General features: G+C 39.7%; 2 non-coding genes across 2 annotated transcripts; both read left to right on the forward strand.

The window, feature by feature from the left end:
* The first annotated feature begins 5432 nt into the window (after window positions 1-5432).
* LOC143231226 (5S ribosomal RNA) lies at window positions 5433-5551 on the forward strand. The gene has a single exon (XR_013016851.1). It is a non-coding gene; the product is annotated as a 5S ribosomal RNA (ribosomal RNA).
* An 8489-nt stretch (window positions 5552-14040) lies between these two features.
* LOC143231244 (5S ribosomal RNA) lies at window positions 14041-14159 on the forward strand. Its single transcript, XR_013016869.1, has one exon. It is a non-coding gene; the product is annotated as a 5S ribosomal RNA (ribosomal RNA).
* Window positions 14160-19079: the final 4920 nt, after the last annotated feature.

Genomic DNA, 19079 nt, shown 5'->3' on the forward strand with positions numbered 1-19079 from the left:
TCTGATTTAAGAGATAAAAAATCCTTCCCGAAAGAGAGAAAGAAAGTGGTTGACTCAATTGAAGTGCCTTAATACTGGGTATTTATTATGGTAAACTGTTGGGAAAACATTTTTGTTATAGGAACTAATCAACTTTTCCATCAACAAGTCAGTTGATAAAACACGCTTCGAAAACGAAATTCAAACATTCATTTCCTGCGATCGTTCAAGAAAAGTAGCAGCTCTCTAAGCAGGTGGCGTTAGCCGCGTTCCATTTCAATTTAAACCAAACCCCTCAATCAGACGTACATTGGAGAAAAGAAATAAACTATCTTAGCGGGTCGATCTTCGGAATGCACAAAGGGTGCGAAATCTACAAAACAGAAACTTCGTTAATGAGTAGATCCAGCCCACATCAATCTAAGGCAGTCTTATACAGATGGAATTTAAAACGTTTCCCTATTTCACAAAATTGTCTCGCTCGTGCACGTTTTGCCTAAGAAAAAGCAATTGTCGAGGGCTCTGTCTGCTACACAGAAAAGGCGATGCGACAAATATTTCGAGTTTCCTTACATAACGTTCGTTCGCTACGTTTTGTAAAATTACTTTGTCTAGAAATATCGTTGAAGAAAAGTAGCAGCTCTCTAAGCAGGTGGCGTGAGCCGCGTTCCATTTCACTTTAAACCAAACCCCTCAATCAGACGTATATTGAAGAGAAAAGAAATAAACTATCTTCGCGGGTCGATCTTCGGAATGCACAAAGGGTGCGAAATCTACAAAACAGAAACTTCGTTAATGAGTAGATCCAGCCCACATCAATCTAAGGCAGTCTTATACAGATGGAATTTAAAACGTTTCCCTATTTCACAAAATTGTCTCGCTCGTGCACGTTTTGCCTAAGAAAAGCAATTGTCGAGGGATCTGTCTGCTACACAGAAAAGGCGATGCGACAAATATTTCGAGTTTCCTTACATAACGTTCGTTCGCTACGTTTTGTAAAATTACTTTGTCTAGAAATATAACCCAGCAGAGAGAGACTTTACTCGGAGACACCGACGATTGCACACCTTATTTATAAATCAAATATCTATTTTATATGTACGTACATTTGAAAATTAACTTTCCAATAACGACAAGATTCTTTGCTATTGGGTATAAAACAAAAGAGGTGAGTAGAAACAACAAAAAAAAAAAGTTACAAAACAGTAAAAGCAAAATTGAAAACTTAGCAGTGAAAGAAAAACGCGAAGGAAACGTTTCAGATAAGTAGGAACTCGATACGTGGCACGCTTCCGACTCGCGAACGGTAGTAGCCGAGTGTGACAGGTGCTGTTCCTTTATTCATTCTGTTTCTATAACGTCAGAGAATTATTCCCAGTTTTGCAACGTACTTTCATTAATATCCATACACTTCTTTAGCGAGAGACAAAAGAGCGACTTCTGAGGCACTCCCACTAGACGGTAACCAGCGTTTAATACTATTTTGTCGTAGGGGAGACGAAGGCGAGTACACGACTTCTCCCGATGGAAACCAAAATACACGTTAATAAACACAGGTAAATTAATGTGTATAGCCAAATGACGAATAAAAGAAGGTGAATATTAAATAATTCTAATCCCGATGCAAGCTCGTGTTAAAATCTAAATTCTGCACACACATCTGTAAGTGATGGGATGTGAGCCTGTGTAACGAGAGTAAAATACCAGATTTTGCGAAAGTAGGTCCGAAAGAAATATAAAGAAGACATAAACACCAACATGTGACTAAAAGACGTTTGAGAAAAGTTCTCAGAGGCTAAATTGATCAATTTAAGTGTTCCATGTCAATGACACACACGCCTGTGAGCGACAGTTTCCATACCCCCGTAATGACACTCGTGTTGTTCCGGGGATGTGTAACACAAACCAGAGTTATCAGGCTCCACTTTCCAGCGACCTCCAGTAAAAGTGAATTCCTAAAGCATCTCTTATATTTCACAGCAAGGAAATTTTGTGCTGCGAGAACGATTTTCTTTTAGAGTAACACTTAAAACACCAAATAAGAAAAGAATTAAACTGTCATCGTTCATACCACGTTGAAAGTGAGGGCGGTGATTGAAATGTGTACGGACGCTGATCCGTTGGTCAATGTCCGCACAATTGTTTCACATTTTAATATGCTGAAGGAGGCGTTGCCTGTGGACTGGTTGACGGTTTTGTCCAACCAGCCGGCTCCTCTCCCATCGACCACACTTGTTGTAGATTTATATTTTCTGGACCACTCTGATAACCGGGTTCATTTTCAAGGTTTATCTGTGAAGCAACTGGTGGGTCATATACAGTGTTCACTAGCTACTAATTTACCTGCTCCATTCTACTGGGGGGATATTGTTCCTCCTGGAGATTGGAAACTCATTCGAAAAAACGCTTATTCTTCTTTTGTGGGTTTTCATGTTTGTGAAGTGGATTATTTACTTTGGTTGCGGGCGATAACCACTAATGTCAAGCTAGTACATATGGACAGACAACCCACAGGGTTGTGCACTTTCTGTTCACAGGCGCGGGAAACCATAGACCATCTGTTTTTCCTATGTCCTTTTGTGCAGCCTTTGTGGTCATATGTATATAAATTATTGGCGTTTTATTTTGGATGTCCCATATCTAACTGGGTATGGAGGAGATGCCTCTTAGTGGGACCTCACCCTTCGTTACCCGGGAGATGCTGGAACATATTCCGTTTGATTACTAGTTTGGCACGTCAGGTTATATGTTCTGCTCGTTCAGTTTATTTGGCCAGTCATCGCGAAATTCACGTAATTTCCATGTTTAAAGTGCGTGTACGTAGACATATATATCTTCATTATCATAGATCTTTGTTACATAACTCATTAAATGTTTTTTATTCTGTGTATTCTTATGTTGGTAGCTTGGTAACCCAAGGTGCCCAAGGTTATTCTTGTGTACTTTGTTAAGATAAGTTGCTATTTCTTTATTTGCATTGTCTTTTTATTTTTGTCGCCAATGACAGATTCATTGGTTTCTTCTTTTGTTTATGTAAACTGTATTATATGATGAATTAACTGCCGTTCAACATTACTTCTTAATTTTTCCTTTTTTATCTAATTTATTAACTTTTTGGTATTTTCAACATGGTAATCTGTAGAGTTATTGTTACATGCTAATTCATTAACTTGTGTTTTATTTGTTGTATTTCTGTGCATACCCCCTCGTTGAGGTGGGATAAATAAAAAAAAAAAAAAAAAAAAAAGCCGGTTCTCGTCCGATCACCGAAGCTAAGCAACGGCGGGCCCGGTTAGTACTTGGGAGGGTGACCACCTGGGAATACCGGGTGATGATGACTTTTTTTTTTTTTTTTCACGTTGAAATTTGTAGGTCTCGCAAAGAGCTGATCGATACGTCTCACTTTTTTTCACAATTTCTGATTTAAGAGATAAAAATCCTTCCCGAAAGAGAGAAAGAAAGTGGTTGACTCAATTGAAGTGCCTTAATACTGGGTATTTATTATGGTAAACTGTTGGGAAAACATTTTTGTTATAGGAACTAATCAACTTTTCCATCAACAAGTCAGTTGATAAAACACGCTTCGAAAACGAAATTCAAACATTCATTTCCTGCGATCGTTCAAGAAAAGTAGCAGCTCTCTAAGCAGGTGGCGTTAGCCGCGTTCCATTTCAATTTAAACCAAACCCCTCAATCAGACGTACATTGAGAGAAAAGAAATAAACTATCTTAGCGGGTCGATCTTCGGAATGCACAAAGGGTGCGAAATCTACAAAACAGAAACTTCGTTAATGAGTAGATCCAGCCCACATCAATCTAAGGCAGTCTTATACAGATGGAATTTAAAACGTTTCCCTATTTCACAAAATTGTCTCGCTCGTGCACGTTTTGCCTAAGAAAAAGCAATTGTCGAGGGCTCTGTCTGCTACACAGAAAAGGCGATGCGACAAATATTTCGAGTTTCCTTACATAACGTTCGTTCGCTACGTTTTGTAAAATTACTTTGTCTAGAAATATCGTTGAAGAAAAGTAGCAGCTCTCTAAGCAGGTGGCGTGAGCCGCGTTCCATTTCACTTTAAACCAAACCCCTCAATCAGACGTATATTGAAGAGAAAAGAAATAAACTATCTTCGCGGGTCGATCTTCGGAATGCACAAAGGGTGCGAAATCTACAAAACAGAAACTTCGTTAATGAGTAGATCCAGCCCACATCAATCTAAGGCAGTCTTATACAGATGGAATTTAAAACGTTTCCCTATTTCACAAAATTGTCTCGCTCGTGCACGTTTTGCCTAAGAAAAGCAATTGTCGAGGGATCTGTCTGCTACACAGAAAAGGCGATGCGACAAATATTTCGAGTTTCCTTACATAACGTTCGTTCGCTACGTTTTGTAAAATTACTTTGTCTAGAAATATAACCCAGCAGAGAGAGACTTTACTCGGAGACACCGACGATTGCACACCTTATTTATAAATCAAATATCTATTTTATATGTACGTACATTTGAAAATTAACTTTCCAATAACGACAAGATTCTTTGCTATTGAGTATAAAACAAAATAGGTGAGTAGAAACAACAAGAAAAAAAAGTTACAAAACAGTAAAAGCAAAATTGAAAACTTAGCAGTGAAAGAAAAACGCGAAGGAAACGTTTCAGATAAGTAGGAACTCGATACGTGGCACGCTTCCGACTCGCGAACGGTAGTAGCCGAGTGTGACAGGTGCTGTTCCTTTATTCATTCTGTTTCTATAACGTCAGAGAATTATTCCCAGTTTTGCAACGTACTTTCATTAATATCCATACACTTCTTTAGCGAGAGACAAAAGAGCGACTTCTGAGGCACTCCCACTAGACGGTAACCAGCGTTTAATACTATTTTGTCGTAGGGGAGACGAAGGCGAGTACACGACTTCTCCCGATGGAAACCAAAATACACGTTAATAAACACAGGTAAATTAATGTGTATAGCCAAATGACGAATAAAAGAAGGTGAATATTAAATAATTCTAATCCCGATGCAAGCTCGTGTTAAAATCTAAATTCTGCACACACATCTGTAAGTGATGGGATGTGAGCCTGTGTAACGAGAGTAAAATACCAGATTTTGCGAAAGTAGGTCCGAAAGAAATATAAAGAAGACATAAACACCAACATGTGACTAAAAGACGTTTGAGAAAAGTTCTCAGAGGCTAAATTGATCAATTTAAGTGTTCCATGTCAATGACACACACGCCTGTGAGCGACAGTTTCCATACCCCCGTAATGACACTCGTGTTGTTCCGGGGATGTGTAACGCAAACCAGAGTTATCAGGCTCCACTTTCCAGCGACCTCCAGTAAAAGTGAATTCCTAAAGCATCTCTTATATTTCACAGCAAGGAAATTTTGTGCTGCGAGAACGATTTTCTTTTAGAGTAACACTTAAAACACCAAATAAGAAAAGAATTAAACTGTCATCGTTCATACCACGTTGAAAGCGCCGGTTCTCGTCCGATCACCGAAGCTAAGCAACGGCGGGCCCGGTTAGTACTTGGGAGGGTGACCACCTGGGAATACCGGGTGATGATGACTTTTTTTTTTTTTTTCACGTTGAAATTTGTAGGTCTCGCAAAGAGCTGATCGATACGTCTCTTTTTTTTCACAATTTCTGATTTAAGAGATAAAAAATCCTTCCCGAAAGAGAGAAAGAAAGTGGTTGACTCAATTGAAGTGCCTTAATACTGGGTATTTATTATGGTAAACTGTTGGGAAAACATTTTTGTTATAGGAACTAATCAACTTTTCCATCAACAAGTCAGTTGATAAAACACGCTTCGAAAACGAAATTCAAACATTCATTTCCTGCGATCGTTCAAGAAAAGTAGCAGCTCTCTAAGCAGGTGGCGTTAGCCGCGTTCCATTTCAATTTAAACCAAACCCCTCAATCAGACGTACATTGAGAGAAAAGAAATAAACTATCTTAGCGGGTCGATCTTCGGAATGCACAAAGGGTGCGAAATCTACAAAACAGAAACTTCGTTAATGAGTAGATCCAGCCCACATCAATCTAAGGCAGTCTTATACAGATGGAATTTAAAACGTTTCCCTATTTCACAAAATTGTCTCGCTCGTGCACGTTTTGCCTAAGAAAAGCAATTGTCGAGGGCTCTGTCTGCTACACAGAAAAGGCGATGCGACAAATATTTCGAGTTTCCTTACATAACGTTCGTTCGCTACGTTTTGTAAAATTACTTTGTCTAGAAATATAACCCAGCAGAGAGAGACTTTACTCGGAGACACCGACGATTGCACACCTTATTTATAAATCAAATATCTATTTTATATGTACGTACATTTGAAAATTAACTTTCCAATAACGACAAGATTCTTTGCTATTGGAGTATAAAACAAAAGAGGTGAGTAGAAACAACAAGAAAAAAAAGTTACAAAACAGTAAAAGCAAAATTGAAAACTTAGCAGTGAAAGAAAACGCGAAGGAAACGTTTCAGATAAGTAGGAACTCGATACGTGGCACGCTTCCGACTCGCGAACGGTAGTAGCCGAGTGTGACAGGTGCTGTTCCTTTATTCATTCTGTTTCTATAACGTCAGAGAATTATTCCCAGTTTTGCAACGTACTTTCATTAATATCCATACACTTCTTTAGCGAGAGACAAAAGAGCGACTTCTGAGGCACTCCCACTAGACGGTAACCAGCGTTTAATACTATTTTGTCGTAGGGGGAGACGAAGGCGAGTACACACGACTTCTCCCGATGGAAACCAAAATACACGTTAATAAACACAGGTAAATTAATGTGTATAGCCAAATGACGAATAAAAGAAGGTGAATATTAAATAATTCTAATCCCGATGCAAGCTCGTGTTAAAATCTAAATTCTGCACACACATCTGTAAGTGATGGGATGTGAGCCTGTGTAACGAGAGTAAAATACCAGATTTTGCGAAAGTAGGTCCGAAAGAAATATAAAGAAGACATAAACACCAACATGTGACTAAAAGACGTTTGAGAAAAGTTCTCAGAGGCTAAATTGATCAATTTAAGTGTTCCATGTCAATGACACACACGCCTGTGAGCGACAGTTTCCATACCCCCGTAATGACACTCGTGTTGTTCCGGGGATGTGTAACGCAAACCAGAGTTATCAGGCTCCACTTTCCAGCGACCTCCAGTAAAAGTGAATTCCTAAAGCATCTCTTATATTTCACAGCAAGGAAATTTTGGGCTGCGAGAACGATTTTCTTTTAGAGTAACACTTAAAACACCAAATAAGAAAAGAATTAAACTGTCATCGTTCATACCACGTTGAAATGTGTACGGACGCTGATCCGTTGGTCAATGTCGCACAATTGTTTCACATTTTAATATGCTGAAGGAGGCGTTGCCTGTGGACTGGTTCACGGTTTTGTCCAACCAGCCGGCTTTTCAAGGTTCTATCTGATAACCGGGTTCATTTTGAAGCAACTGGTGGGTCATATACAGTGTTCACTAGCTACTAATTTACCTGCTCCATTCTACTGGGGGGATATTGTTCCTCCTGGAGATTGGAAACTCATTCGAAAAAACGCTTATTCTTCTTTTGTGGGTTTTCATGTTTGTGAAGTGGATTATTTACTTTGGTTGCGGGCGATAACCACTAATGTCAAGCTAGTACATATGGACAGACATCCCACAGGGTTGTGCACTTTCTGTTCACAGGCGCGGGAAACCATAGACCATCTGTTTTTCCTATGTCCTTTTGTGCAGCCTTTGTGGTCATATGTATATAAATTATTGGCGTTTTATTTTGGATGTCCCATATCTAACTGGGTATGGAGGAGATGCCTCTTAGTGGGACCTCACCCTTCGTTACCCGGGAGATGCTGGAACATATTCCGTTTGATTACTAGTTTGGCACGTCAGGTTATATGTTCTGCTCGTTCAGTTTATTTGGCCAGTCATCGCGAAATTCACGTAATTTCCATGTTTAAAGTGCGTGTACGTAGACATATATATCTTCATTATCATAGATCTTTGTTACATAACTCATTAAATGTTTTTTTATTCTGTGTATTCTTATGTTGGTAGCTTGGTAACCCAAGGTGCCCAAGGTTATTTCTTGTGTACTTTGTTAAGATAAGTTGCTATTTCTTTATTTGCATTGTCTTTTTATTTTTGTCGCCAATGACAGATTCATTGGTTTCTTGTTTTGTTTATGTAAACTGTATTATATGATGAATTAACTGCCGTTCAACATTACTTCTTAATTTTTCCTTTTTTATCTAATTTATTAACTTTGTGGTATTTTCAACATGGTAATCTGTAGAGTTATTGTTACATGCTAATTCATTAACTTGTGTTTTATTTGTTGTATTTCTGTGCATACCCCCTCGTTGAGGTGGGATAAATAAAGAGAAAAAAAAAAAAAAAAAAAGCCGGTTCTCGTCCGATCACCGAAGCTAAGCAACGGCGGGCCCGGTTAGTACTTGGGAGGGTGACCACCTGGGAATACCGGGTGATGATGACTTTTTTTTTTTTTTTTCACGTTGAAATTTGTAGGTCTCGCAAAGAGCTGATCGATACGTCTCTTTTTTTTCACAATTTCTGATTTAAGAGATAAAAAATCCTTCCCGAAAGAGAGAAAGAAAGTGGTTGACTCAATTGAAGTGCCTTAATACTGGGTATTTATTATGGTAAACTGTTGGGAAAACATTTTTGTTATAGGAACTAATCAACTTTTCCATCAACAAGTCAGTTGATAAAACACGCTTCGAAAACGAAATTCAAACATTCATTTCCTGCGATCGTTCAAGAAAAGTAGCAGCTCTCTAAGCAGGTGGCGTTAGCCGCGTTCCATTTCAATTTAAACCAAACCCCTCCAATCAGACGTACATTGGAGAGAAAAGAAATAAACTATCTTAGCGGGTCGATCTTCGGAATGCACAAAGGGTGCGAAATCTACAAAACAGAAACTTCGTTAATGAGTAGATCCAGCCCACATCAATCTAAGGCAGTCTTATACAGATGGAATTTAAAACGTTTCCCTATTTCACAAAATTGTCTCGCTCGTGCACGCTTTGCCTAAGAAAAAGCAATTGTCGAGGGCTCTGTCTGCTACACAGAAAAGGCGATGCGACAAATATTTCGAGTTTCCTTACATAACGTTCGTTCGCTACGTTTTGTAAAATTACTTTGTCTAGAAATATCGTTGAAGAAAAGTAGCAGCTCTCTAAGCAGGTGGCGTGAGCCGCGTTCCATTTCACTTTAAACCAAACCCCTCCAATCAGACGTATATTGAAGAGAAAAGAAATAAACTATCTTCGCGGGTCGATCTTCGGAATGCACAAAGGGTGCGAAATCTACAAAACAGAAACTTCGTTAATGAGTAGATCCAGCCCACATCAATCTAAGGCAGTCTTATACAGATGGAATTTAAAACGTTTCCCTATTTCACAAAATTGTCTCGCTCGTGCACGTTTTGCCTAAGAAAAAGCAATTGTCGAGGGATCTGTCTGCTACACAGAAAAGGCGATGCGACAAATATTTCGAGTTTCCTTACATAACGTTCGTTCGCTACGTTTTGTAAAATTACTTTGTCTAGAAATATAACCCAGCAGAGAGAGACTTTACTCGGAGACACCGACGATTGCACACCTTATTTATAAATCAAATATCTATTTTATATGTACGTACATTTGAAAATTAACTTTCCAATAACGACAAGATTCTTTGCTATTGGGTATAAAACAAAATAGGTGAGTAGAAACAACAAGAAAAAAAAGTTACAAAACAGTAAAAGCAAAATTGAAAACTTAGCAGTGAAAGAAAACGCGAAGGAAACGTTTCAGATAAGTAGGAACTCGATACGTGGCACGCTTCCGACTCGCGAACGGTAGTAGCCGAGTGTGACAGGTGCTGTTCCTTTATTCATTCTGTTTCTATAACGTCAGAGAATTATTCCCAGTTTTTGCAACGTACTTTCATTAATATCCATACACTTCTTTAGCGAGAGACAAAGAGCGACTTCTGAGGCACTCCCACTAGACGGTAACCAGCGTTTAATACTATTTTGTCGTAGGGGGAGACGAAGGCGAGTACACACGACTTCTCCCGATGGAAACCAAAATACACGTTAATAAACACAGGTAAATTAATGTGTATAGCCAAATGACGAATAAAAGAAGGTGAATATTAAATAATTCTAATCCCGATGCAAGCTCGTGTTAAAATCTAAATTCTGCACACACATCTGTAAGTGATGGGATGTGAGCCTGTGTAACGAGAGTAAAATACCAGATTTTGCGAAAGTAGGTCCGAAAGAAATATAAAGAAGACATAAACACCAACATGTGACTAAAAGACGTTTGAGAAAAGTTCTCAGAGGCTAAATTGATCAATTTAAGTGTTCCATGTCAATGACACACACGCCTGTGAGCGACAGTTTCCATACCCCCGTAATGACACTCGTGTTGTTCCGGGGATGTGTAACGCAAACCAGAGTTATCAGGCTCCACTTTCCAGCGACCTCCAGTAAAAGTGAATTCCTAAAGCATCTCTTATATTTCACAGCAAGGAAATTTTGTGCTGCGAGAACGATTTTCTTTTAGAGTAACACTTAAAACACCAAATAAGAAAAAGAATTAAACTGTCATCGTTCATACCACGTTGACGGACGCTGAGCACAATTGTTTCACATTTTAATTGCTGAAGGAGGCGTGCCACTCTGATAACCGGGTTCATTTTCAAGGTTTATCTGTGAAGCAACTGGTGGGTCATATACAGTGTTCACTAGCTACTAATTTACCTGCTCCATTCTACTGGGGATATTGTTCCTCCTGGAGATTGGAAACTCATTCGAAAAAAACGCTTATTCTTCTTTTGTGGGTTTTCATGTTTGTGAAGTGGATTATTTACTTTGGTTGCGGGCGATAACCACTAATGTCAAGCTAGTACATATGGACAGACATCCCACAGGGTTGTGCACTTTCTGTTCACAGGCGCGGGAAACCATAGACCATCTGTTTTTCCTATGTCCTTTTGTGCAGCCTTTGTGGTCATATGTATATAAATTATTGGCGTTTTATTTTGGATGTCCCATATCTAACTGGGTATGGAGGAGATGCCTCTTAGTGGGACCTCACCCTTCGTTACCGGGAGATGCTGGAACATATTCCGTTTGATTACTAGTTTGGCACGTCAGGTTATATGTTCTGCTCGTTCAGTTTATTTGGCCAGTCATCGCGAAATTCACGTAATTTCCATGTTTAAAGTGCGTGTACGTAGACATATATATCTTCATTATCATAGATCTTTGTTACATAACTCATTAAATGTTTTTTATTCTGTGTATTCTTATGTTGGTAGCTTGGTAACCCAAGGTGCCCAAGGTTATTTCTTGTGTACTTTGTTAAGATAAGTTGCTATTTCTTTATTTGCATTGTCTTTTTATTTTTGTCACCAATGACAGATTCATTGGTTTCTTGTTTTGTTTATGTAAACTGTATTATATGATGAATTAACTGCTGTTCAAAATTACTTCTTAATTTTTCCTTTTTTATCTAATTTATTAACTTTGTGGTATTTTCAACATGGTAATCTGTAGAGTTATTGTTACATGCTAATTCATTAACTTGTGTTTTATTTGTTGTATTTCTGTGCATACCCCCTCGTTGAGGTGGGATAAATAAAGAAAAAAAAAAAAAAAAAAAAAGCCGGTTCTCGTCCGATCACCGAAGCTAAGCAACGGCGGGCCCGGTTAGTACTTGGGAGGGTGACCACCTGGGAATACCGGGTGATGATGACTTTTTTTTTTTTTTTTCACGTTGAAATTTGTAGGTCTCGCAAAGAGCTGATCGATACGTCTCACTTTTTTCACAATTTCTGATTTAAGAGATAAAAAATCCTTCCCGAAAGAGAGAAAGAAAGTGGTTGACTCAATTGAAGTGCCTTAATACTGGGTATTTATTATGGTAAACTGTTGGGAAAACATTTTTGTTATAGGAACTAATCAACTTTTCCATCAACAAGTCAGTTGATAAAACACGCTTCGAAAACGAAATTCAAACATTCATTTCCTGCGATCGTTCAAGAAAAGTAGCAGCTCTCTAAGCAGGTGGCGTTAGCCGCGTTCCATTTCAATTTAAACCAAACCCCTCCAATCAGACGTACATTGAGAGAAAAGAAATAAACTATCTTAGCGGGTCGATCTTCGGAATGCACAAAGGGTGCGAAATCTACAAAACAGAAACTTCGTTAATGAGTAGATCCAGCCCACATCAATCTAAGGCAGTCTTATACAGATGGAATTTAAAACGTTTCCCTATTTCACAAAATTGTCTCGCTCGTGCACGTTTTGCCTAAGAAAAGCAATTGTCGAGGGCTCTGTCTGCTACACAGAAAAGGCGATGCGACAAATATTTCGAGTTTCCTTACATAACGTTCGTTCGCACGTTTTGTAAAATTACTTTGTCTAGAAACCTATTTCACAAAATTGTCTCGCTCGTGCACGTTTTGCCTAAGAAAAAGCAATTGTCGAGGGCTCTGTCTGCTACACAGAAAAGGCGATGCGACAAATATTTCGAGTTTCCTTACATAACGTTCGTTCGCTACGTTTTGTAAAATTACTTTGTCTAGAAATATCGTTGAAGAAAAGTAGCAGCTCTCTAAGCAGGTGGCGTGAGCCGCGTTCCATTTCACTTTAAACCAAACCCCTCCAATCAGACGTATATTGAAGAGAAAAGAAATAAACTATCTTCGCGGGTCGATCTTCGGAATGCACAAAGGGTGCGAAATCTACAAAACAGAAACTTCGTTAATGAGTAGATCCAGCCCACATCAATCTAAGGCAGTCTTATACAGATGGAATTTAAAACGTTTCCCTATTTCACAAAATTGTCTCGCTCGTGCACGTTTTGCCTAAGAAAAAGCAATTGTCGAGGGATCTGTCTGCTACACAGAAAAGGCGATGCGACAAATATTTCGAGTTTCCTTACATAACGTTCGTTCGCTACGTTTTGTAAAATTACTTTGTCTAGAAATATAACCCAGCAGAGAGAGACTTTACTCGGAGACACCGACGATTGCACACCTTATTTATAAATCAAATATCTATTTTATATGTACGTACATTTGAAAATTAACTTTCCAATAACGACAAGATTCTTTGCTATTGGAGTATAAAACAAAAGAGGTGAGTAGAAACAACAAGAAAAAAAAAGTTACAAAACAGTAAAAGCAAAATTGAAAACTTAGCAGTGAAAGAAAAACGCGAAGGAAACGTTTCAGATAAGTAGGAACTCGATACGTGGCACGCTTCCGACTCGCGAACGGTAGTAGCCGAGTGTGACAGGTGCTGTTCCTTTATTCATTCTGTTTCTATAACGTCAGAGAATTATTCCCAGTTTTTGCAACGTACTTTCATTAATATCCATACACTTCTTTAGCGAGAGACAAAAGAGCGACTTCTGAGGCACTCCCACTAGACGGTAACCAGCGTTTAATACTATTTTGTCGTAGGGGGAGACGAAGGCGAGTACACACGACTTCTCCCGATGGAAACCAAAATACACGTTAATAAACACAGGTAAATTAATGTGTATAGCCAAATGACGAATAAAAGAAGGTGAATATTAAATAATTCTAATCCCGATGCAAGCTCGTGTTAAAATCTAAATTCTGCACACACATCTGTAAGTGATGGGATGTGAGCCTGTGTAACGAGAGTAAAATACCAGATTTTGCGAAAGTAGGTCCGAAAGAAATATAAAGAAGACATAAACACCAACATGTGACTAAAAGACGTTTGAGAAAAGTTCTCAGAGGCTAAATTGATCAATTTAAGTGTTCCATGTCAATGACACACACGCCTGTGAGCGACAGTTTCCATACCCCCGTAATGACACTCGTGTTGTTCCGGGGATGTGTAACGCAAACCAGAGTTATCAGGCTCCACTTTCCAGCGACCTCCAGTAAAAGTGAATTCCTAAAGCATCTCTTATATTTCACAGCTAGGAAATTTTGGGCTGCGACAACGATTTTCTTTAGAGTAACACTTAAAACACCAAATAAGAAAAGAATTAAACTGTCATCGTTCATACCACGTTGAAAGCGCCGGTTCTCGTCCGATCACCGAAGCTAAGCAACGGCGGGCCCGGTTAGTACTTGGGAGGGTGACCACCTGGGAATACCGGGTGATGATGTTTGGCACGTCAGGTTATATTTTTTTTTTTTTTTCACGTTGAAATTTGTAGGTCTCGCAAAGAGCTGATCGATACGTCTCTTTTTTTCACAATTTCTGATTTAAGAGATAAAAAATCCTTCCCGAAAGAGAGAAAGAAAGTGGTTGACTCAATTGAAGTGCCTTAATACTGGGTATTTATTATGGTAAACTGTTGGGAAAACATTTTTGTTATAGGAACTAATCAACTTTTCCATCAACAAGTCAGTTGATAAAACACGCTTCGAAAACGAAATTCAAACATTCATTTCCTGCGATCGTTCAAGAAAAGTAGCAGCTCTCTAAGCAGGTGGCGTTAGCCGCGTTCCATTTCAATTTAAACCAAACCCCTCCAATCAGACGTACATTGAGAGAAAAGAAATAAACTATCTTAGCGGGTCGATCTTCGGAATGCACAAAGGGTGCGAAATCTACAAAACAGAAACTTCGTTAATGAGTAGATCCAGCCCACATCAATCTAAGGCAGTCTTATACAGATGGAATTTAAAACGTTTCCCTATTTCACAAAATTGTCTCGCTCGTGCACGTTTTGCCTAAGAAAAGCAATTGTCGAGGGCTCTGTCTGCTACACAGAAAAGGCGATGCGACAAATATTTCGAGTTTCCTTACATAACGTTCGTTCGCTACGTTTTGTAAAATTACTTTGTCTAGAAATATCGTTGAAGAAAAGTAGCAGCTCTCTAAGCAGGTGGCGTGAGCCGCGTTCCATTTCACTTTAAACCAAACCCTCCAATCAGACGTATATTGAAGAGAAAAGAAATAAACTATCTTCGCGGGTCGATCTTCGGAATGCACAAAGGGTGCGAAATCTACAAAACAGAAACTTCGTTAATGAGTAGATCCAGCCCACATCAATCTAAGGCAGTCTTATACAGATGGAATTTAAAACGTTTCCCTATTTCACAAAATTGTCTCGCTCGTGCACGTTTTGCCTAAGAAAAAGCAATTGTCGAGGGATCTGTCTGCTACACAGAAAAGGCGATGCGACAAATATTTCGAGTTTCCTTACATAACGTTCGTTCGCTACGTTTTGTAAAATTACTTTGTCTAGAAATATAACCCAGCAGAGAGAGACTTTACTCGGAGACACCGACGATTGCACACCTTATTTATAAATCAAATATCTATTTTATATGTACGTACATTTGAAAATTAACTTTCCAATAACGACAAGATTCTTTGCTATTGGAGTATAAAACAAAAGAGGTGAGTAGAAACAACAAGAAAAAAAAAGTTACAAAACAGTAAAAGCAAAATTGAAAACTTAGCAGTGAAAGAAAACGCGAAGGAAACGTTTCAGATAAGTAGGAACTCGATACGTGGCACGCTTCCGACTCGCGAACGGTAGTAGCCGAGTGTGACAGGTGCTGTTCCTTTATTCATTCTGTTTCTATAACGTCAGAGAATTATTCCCAGTTTTTGCAACGTACTTTCATTAATATCCATACACTTCTTTAGCGAGAGACAAAAGAGCGACTTCTGAGGCACTCCCACTAGACGGTAACCAGCGTTTAATACTATTTTGTCGTAGGGGGAGACGAAGGCGAGTACACACGACTTCTCCCGATGGAAACCAAAATACACGTTAATAAACACAGGTAAATTAATGTGTATAGCCAAATGACGAATAAAAGAAGGTGAATATTAAATAATTCTAATCCCGATGCAAGCTCGTGTTAAAATCTAAATTCTGCACACACATCTGTAAGTGATGGGATGTGAGCCTGTGTAACGAGAGTAAAATACCAGATTTTGCGAAAGTAGGTCCGAAAGAAATATAAAGAAGACATAAACACCAACATGTGACTAAAAGACGTTTGAGAAAAGTTCTCAGAGGCTAAATTGATCAATTTAAGTGTTCCATGTCAATGACACACACGCCTGTGAGCGACAGTTTCCATACCCCCGTAATGACACTCGTGTTGTTCCGGGGATGTGTAACGCAAACCAGAGTTATCAGGCTCCACTTTCCAGCGACCTCCAGTAAAAGTGAATTCCTAAAGCATCTCTTATATTTCACAGCAAGGAAATTTTGGGCTGCGACAACGATTTTCTTTTAGAGTAACACTTAAAACACCAAATAAGAAAAGAATTAAACTGTCATCGTTCATACCACGTTGAAAGCGCCGGTTCTCGTCACGTTGTCCCAAGCTTGTTGTTCCTCGAACTTCCTCTAGTGACGACGCTGAAGTGGCCACGCCTACTACTTCTGTGACGCCGCTAAAGTAGACACGGCTGCTCCCTCTCGTGCAGTGCCTCATGATGTTGACACCATTTCTGTTTGTCCACGCGTTGATTCGGAGGTTCCCCTTTCAAAGAAGGCTGCAGCTACCCATCGGGTGGTGGACGATGTTTCTGCCCGACGATCGACGGTTTCTGGTGGGGCCAGGAACGGGCAAGTAGTCACCCCTGCTGCAAGTCGTAATTTTGATCGTCACTTCCCGCCACTTCCGGTTAGTGGTGTGAGTACCGCCGGCGATGTGGAGGTGCCTCTTCCTCGTCGTTGAGGTATGCTAGTGTGGTGGCAATGTCTCCTGGTGACACTTCTAAGAAGGGCAGTGGACGAAAACGGGTGTCGGACGTGCCAATACTACGGATATCTCGGCGAAGGCGAAGGCGGTGTCGCAGCCTTAAATGTGTTTTTGTGACAGTTTGTTTGTTTCAGTTCGTGTAAGACTGTCATTTATTGTTATTTGAACTTTGTGCATATTTGCTTAGATCTTTACATTTATTCTTGTTATTTTTGTGTTTGTGACAGTTTCCTTTCAATTCTTGTACCTTTACTTTCTCTTTAGCATGGTACATTTACTAAGGGTGGGAGTTTTGAATTGTAATGGGTTGCGTAATATTAGTAAGCTGTCTTATTATCTGGATTACTTTGTTACTAATTTTGATGTTGTTTGTTTACAGGAAACGTTTTTACTGATGATTTTCCTGATGTCGTTCTGAAATTTTGGCCAGGTGTAGCTTTTTTTAATAATTCTACTTCTGGCCGACAAGGGTTGCCATCTTGGTACAGCAGTTTTGTGTGATAATGTTACATTCTGTTTCTTCTGATGGGGTGGGTAGGGTTCTGACAGTCAAATTCAGTTTCGAGTCTTTGTCTTATCTGTTATCATCTGTGTACGCTCCTCGCGATATCTCCGAGCGACGGAAATTTTCCAAAACTTGGAGTATTGTTTGGATGGTTGCACAGGATTGCTTGTTGTGGGAGATTTTAATTGTGTGGTGGATGTGGCACGCGATCGATTTCCGGTCCGTTTCTACCGAGACGCCAGCCGTTCGGCTTTTGTCCAGTTTCTTAATAGGTTTGATTTGCTTGATGCGCATTCACTCATATCGCCGACTACACCTGGTTTCACATGGAAGCGTTTTGTTAATGGTGAGATGATGTCGTCACGTATTGACAGGGTTTTGCTTTCTTCTACCTTGCAGGGGACTGTCCAACGTTTCCGTACGTTGTGGTTTCCTGCTACAGATCACGCTTTATTGGGCTTCGACCTTACTCTGCGACCAATTGTCAGAGGTCCTAATTTCTGGCACTTCAATAACCAGTTATTGAGGGATGCCGAATATGTGAAAGCCATTGCTGTTGATCGCCAGAAGTCGTAGTTGGTCAGTTTATGGGACTGATAAAATTAAATGGTATGAACAATTGAAATGCGCGTTCCGTATACTTACCGAGCGTTATTCGATTCTTCTTCGTGCGCGGGCATCCCGTTCTCGCAAATGTCAGCTTGAGTCGTCCATCAATCGTGAGCTTCGAAAACTGACCCGTTTCCCTGGTAGATCTAAGGTCAAATTGTATGAACTTGAAGATGCATTGGAGACTTTGGATCACGATACCATAGAGGGGGGCGAGGATTCGATCTCATATTCGTTGGTTTGAGGAGGGTGAGAGATCTACATCTTACTTTCTTCGTATGGAAAAGGTCCGTCAAAGCAGAATTGAGTTTAGATCCATGCTCACTGATAGGTGTGGAGGTGTCCGGTGTGGAAGATATCGCTGCTGTTTTACATCAGTATTATTCCGCACTGTACTCTAAGGATATCGTTCTGCAGGCAGACATAGATTTAGTTCTCTCATTTGTTGATCGAACTCTTTCCAGTGAACAAGCTAATATTTGTGATGCTCCATTCACGGTTCCGGAAGTTATCGCTGCTTTAGACAGTTTACCGCTGGGCAAATCTCCTGGTTTGGATGGTTTTACCTCCGAATTTTTCAAATATTTTCTACCTCTTTTGTTGACGACTTTTTATCTGTCTTGTCTCAACTGTTTCTCTCCACAGTTGCTCCGTACAATGTGTTCTGGGGTAATTGTTCCTATCCCGAAAGGGGATCGACGGTTGGCGGCTAACAGCCGGCCTTTGACATTGCTCTGTACTGACTATAAGCTTTGGCCAAAGTGCTGGCTCGTCGCCTTTCGTCTGTGATCTCCAGTTTAGTTTCAGATGACCAATCCGGGTGTATACCTGGACGGGACGTTGCTGATACTCCATTAACACTCGTTTTGCTATTGCAATCTTTGCTTTTGTACCGGCCAGGGTGGAATCTTTTGAAGCTCGATCAGATGCAAGCTTTTGATCGGGTGGCCTATGACTATCTATTTCAACTTCTTCTGCGTATGGGTTTTGGTTCTACTTTTGTTCATTGGGTTCTGTCTTTGCTATACTTCTATTTCTAGTTGTGTAAAGTTTAATGGATTTCTCACTAATGATTTTGCTATTACTCGGGGTATTCGTCAAGGATGCCCCATGTCTGCTCTACTTTACGTTCTCAGTGTCGAACCGTTACGAAATATGTTAGTCCATAATGTACATATTACTGGTATTGGTGGTGATGTGCTACTCACCACGCCTTCACTTACTTATCAGCATGCTGATG

Source organism: Tachypleus tridentatus, chromosome 10, assembly GCF_004210375.1.
Source record: "Tachypleus tridentatus isolate NWPU-2018 chromosome 10, ASM421037v1, whole genome shotgun sequence".
NCBI classification, from domain to species: domain Eukaryota; kingdom Metazoa; phylum Arthropoda; class Merostomata; order Xiphosura; family Limulidae; genus Tachypleus; species Tachypleus tridentatus.